Consider the following 5,000-nt stretch of genomic DNA (forward strand, 5'->3'; position numbering starts at 1 on the left):
ACGATTAAAATTGTGGCCAGGAAGCTGTTCACAAGCAAACACACACAAAGTTAATCCCTGCAAGTTTCATTACTCCACGATTAAAATTATGGCCAGGAAGCTGTTCACAAGCAAACACACACAAAGTTAATCCCTGCAAGTTTCATTACTCTACGATTAAAATTGTGGCCAGGAAGCTGTTCACAAGCAAACACACACAAAGTTAATCCCTGCAAGTTTCATTACTCTACGATTAAAATTGTGGCCAGGAAGCTGTTCACAAGCAAACACACACAAAGTTAATCCCTGCAAGTTTCATTACTCTACGATTAAAATTGTGGCCAGGAAGCTGTTCACAAGCAAACACACACAAAGTTAATCCCTGCAAGTTCCATTACACTACGAGTAAAATTGTGGCCAGGAGGCTGTTCACAAGCAAACACACACAAAGTTAATCCCTGCAAGTTTCATTACTCTACGATTAAAATTGTGGCCAGGAAGCTGTTCACAAGCAAACACACACAAAGTTAATCCCCTGCAAGTTTCATTACTCTACGATTAAAATTGTGGCCAGAATGCTGTTCACAAACAAACATAGATAGATATAGATAGATAGATAGATATTTTCTATTGACCACAATACAAAATAATATGAATTTTACAAAAGAATATTTGGTCCAAATTACAAAATTAAATACAATAGATTTTGTACAATCTCTTATACAAACACGCGCACACAAACAGGAGGTAAAACATAAACTCCCTCCAACTTCGTTGGCGAAGGTAATACTAACCAGTTTTGGTCTTTATTCTTATGCAGCAACATAAGAAAATATATTTACATTTCAGTGTATAAATTCTAATTGTTTCCAATTCTTCGTAGACGAACGAAAATTGTCTCCTCAGTGTTAACCTATTTGAAGTGGAAGCCAGGTGGAAGATTTGAGCTCAAAGCCAAATGTTATATCCAGGCAACTTAAAAAAAAAAAAAAAAAAAATTAAAAAAAAAAAAAAAAAAAATGAGCAAACAACCAAAATAACAAAAAAAAAATTGAGCAAACAAACAAAAAAAGAAAAAAGCAACAACAACAATACTGAGCAAACAACCAAAAATAAAACCATTGAGCTAACAGCAAAAAAAAAAGCAACAACAATAACACTGAGCAAACAACCACAAAAAAAAAGCAACAACAATAACACTGAGCAAACAACCAAAAAAAAAGCAACAACAATAACACTGAGCAAACAACCAAAAATAAAACCATTGAGCTAACAGCAAAAAAAAAGCAACAACAATAACACTGAGCAAACAACAACAAAAAAAGCAACAACAATAACACTGAGCAAACAACCAAAAAAAAAGCAACAACAATAACACTGAGCAAACAACCAAAAAAAAAAGCAACAACAATAACACTGAGCAAACAACCAAAAAAAAAAGCAACAACAATAACACTGAGCAAACAACCAAAAAAAAAAGCAACAACAACAATACTGAGCAAACAACCAAAAATAAAACCATTGAGCTAACAGCAAAAAAAAAAGCAACAACAATAACACTGAGCAAACAACAACAAAAAAAGCAACAACAATAACACTGAGCAAACAACCAAAAAAAAAAGCAACAACAATAACACTGAGCAAACAACCAAAAATAAAACCATTGAGCTAACAGCAAAAAAAAAAAGCAACAACAATAACACTGAGCAAACAACAACAAAAAAAGCAACAACAATAACACTGAGCAAACAACCAAAAAAAAGCAACAACAATAACACTGAGCAAACAACCAAAAAAAAAAAGCAACAACAATAACACTGAGCAAACAACCAAAAAAAAAAGCAACAACAATAACACTGAGCAAACAACCAAAAAAAAAAAAGCAACAACAATAACACTGAGCAAACAACCAAAAAAAAAGCAACAACAATAACACTGAGCAAACAACCAAAAAAAAAAAGCAACAACAATAACACTGAGCAAACAACCAAAAAAAAAAAGCAACAACAATAACACTGAGCAAACAACCAAAAAAAAAGCAACAACAATAACACTGAGCAAACAACCAAAAAAAAAAGCAACAACAATAACACTGAGCAAACAACCAAAAAAAACAGCAAACAAAATAAAAAAAAACAGCACAGCAAACAACAACAACAAAATAAAATAAAAATCAACACTGAGCAAACAACAAAAAAAAAGAAAAAAAAACAGCAACACTGAGCAAACAACCAAAATAACAAAAAAAAAAAAAACATTGAGCGAACAACCCAAAAAAAAAGCAACAACAACAACACTGACCAAACAACCAAAAAAAAACACTGGGCAAACCAACCAAAAAATCAAAAAAACAAAAAAACAACAACACTGAGCAAACAAACCCAAAAAAAAACAGCAAACAAAATAAAAAAAACAGCACAGCAAACAACAACAACAAAATAAAAATCAACACTGAGCAAACAACCAAAAAAAAATAGAAAAAAAAACAGCAACACTGAGCAAACAAACCAAAATAACAAATAAGAGGACATTAAAGGAACTTACTATTTCTCATGCATATGTTATTTTTTCTGTTATTACCTCCGCCAACGAAGTTGGAGGGTCATGTTTTACCGCCAGTTTGTGTGTTTGTTTGGGTGTGTGTGTTTTTTAGTGTGTGTTCCTGGCCACATTTTAATCGTAGAGGGATGAATTGTTAGGTAAAAAGCTGCAAATGATTAAATTTTGGAAGGTAAAGGTCAAATGTCAAGGTCAAAGGTCAAGCAAAATGTCCAATTCACGTAATCACCCCCTAAGTTTGGACATCGTTGTCACAGAGACTTCAAACTTGGTTCATATTTGAGTGGGTGAAAATCCACGCTAATTAATATATGTTAAGGTCAAAGGTAAAGGTGAAGGTCAAGCAAAGAGTCGAGAAATAAGCTGCCACGACGAAGGTCTGCGCTCTACTGAGTCTCCCTCTAGTTTAAAGTTGATTTAAACTGAAAAAAAAAGATTAATTACTTACCAAATACCTTTTGGTAATGAGATTATGAAATCAGAAATCTCTTTTAGCCTTTGGGCAATATTGACAGATCTGAAATAACTAGCAATCGAAGCCACCTCTAACCTTTAGAGATTAGGCTGGTAAACACTGACGAGTTTTAAGGATGCAAAATCTATCAAGTGGAGTGCAAACTCCATTAACTAATCCTATAAGCGGATAATGAAAGCCAAATACTCGCTTGGTTTGCATTTAAAAAGGTTTAAAGGTCGCTCATGAATGGCAGAGGCGAGGGACAGTGACATTGCCCTAGCAATTAGGATAATGCCCTAGAGACTGACCATGTGTATTATATGATCAGCGCCCAAGCCTCGTCTCCACCCAAGCTAGGACCAGGGAGGGTCAGGTAGTGGCTGTTGATGACTCAGCAGATAGACCTATAGGCTCCCCCCAAAACCCCCTCACCTTAGCTCACAAGGATGGTATGGTTTGCAGACACTAAAGGCACTAACGAGTCTGAGCGGGACTCGAACCCCCGACTGACAAACACCAGGCAGAGACGTTACCAATCAGGCCACAGCAATCCTCCTGGATGATGAACAAAGATTGATAGATTTATATCAAAGTTTTTCGATTTGATCAATAAGGACAATGACCTTTGATTTGAAGGGGAAAAAACAGACGATATTCGGCGAATACTTTCATGACTTAAAGGTAAAGATAAAGATGTCAGAATAGATGCTCACCAGAACGTCAGCCAGGCAAGCCCAACCCCTCACTGTAGTGCCCTACCACAGCAGTGGCATCCCCAGTAAACAGCTTAAACTCACGATCCCGGATTGGGATGAGAGAGAGATTTTCACGATAATATATACTATCAAATATCCCAAAAATTTGGGCTGAATACTGAACAATTCCGTAAAAAGGAATTAATAATCTTGTTACAGGTTTTGGTTAGATGAGAGAGAGAGAGAGAGAGAGATTTTCACTTTAATATATACTATCAAATAACCCAAACATTTGGGCTGAATACTGAACAATTCCGTAAAAAGGAATTAATAACCTCGTTACAGGTTTTGGTTAATGAGAGAGAGAGAGAGAGAGAGAGAGAGAGAGAGAGATATTTTCACTATAATATATACTATCAAATAACCCAAACATTTAGGCTGAATACTGAACAATTCCGTAAAAAGGAATTAATAACCTCGTTACAGGTTTTGGTTAATGAGAGAGAGAGAGAGAGAGAGAGAGAGAGAGAGAGATATTTTCACTATAATATATACTATCAAATAACCCAAACATTTGGGCTGAATACTGAACAATTCCGTAAAAAGGAATTAATAACCTTGTTACAGGATTTGGTTAATGAGAGAGAGAGAGAGAGAGAGAGAGAGAGAGAGAGAGAGAATTTTCACTAAATATATACTATCAAATAACCCAAACATTTGGGCTGAATACTGAACAATTCCGTAAAAAAGGAATTAATAACCTTGTTACAGGTTGGTTAGATGAGAGAGAGAGAGAGAGAGAGAGAGAGAGAGATTTTCACTATCATATATGCTATCAAATAACCCAAACATTTGGGTTGAATACTGAACAATTCCGTAAAAAGGAATTAATAACCTTGTTACAGGTTTTGGTTAATGAGAGAGAGAGAGAGAGAGAGAGAGAGAGAGAGAGATTTTCACTATCATATATACTATCAAATAACCCAAACATTTGGGTTGAATACTGAACAATTCCGTAAAAATGAATTAATAACCTTGTTACAGGTTTTGGTTAATGAGAGAGAGAGAGAGAGAGAGAGAGAGAGAGAGAGATATTTTCACTATCATATATACTATCAAATAACCCAAACATTTGGGTTGAATACTGAACAATTCCGTAAAAAGGGAATTAATAACCTTGTTACAGGTTTTGGTTAATGAGAGAGAGAGAGAGAGAGAGAGAGAGAGAGAGAGAGATTTTCACTATAATATATACTATCAAATAACCCAAACATTTGGGTTGAATACTGAACAATTCCGTAAAAAGGGAA

This window comes from Palaemon carinicauda, chromosome 5 (genome assembly GCF_036898095.1).
Source record: "Palaemon carinicauda isolate YSFRI2023 chromosome 5, ASM3689809v2, whole genome shotgun sequence".
NCBI classification, from domain to species: Eukaryota; Metazoa; Arthropoda; class Malacostraca; order Decapoda; family Palaemonidae; genus Palaemon; species Palaemon carinicauda.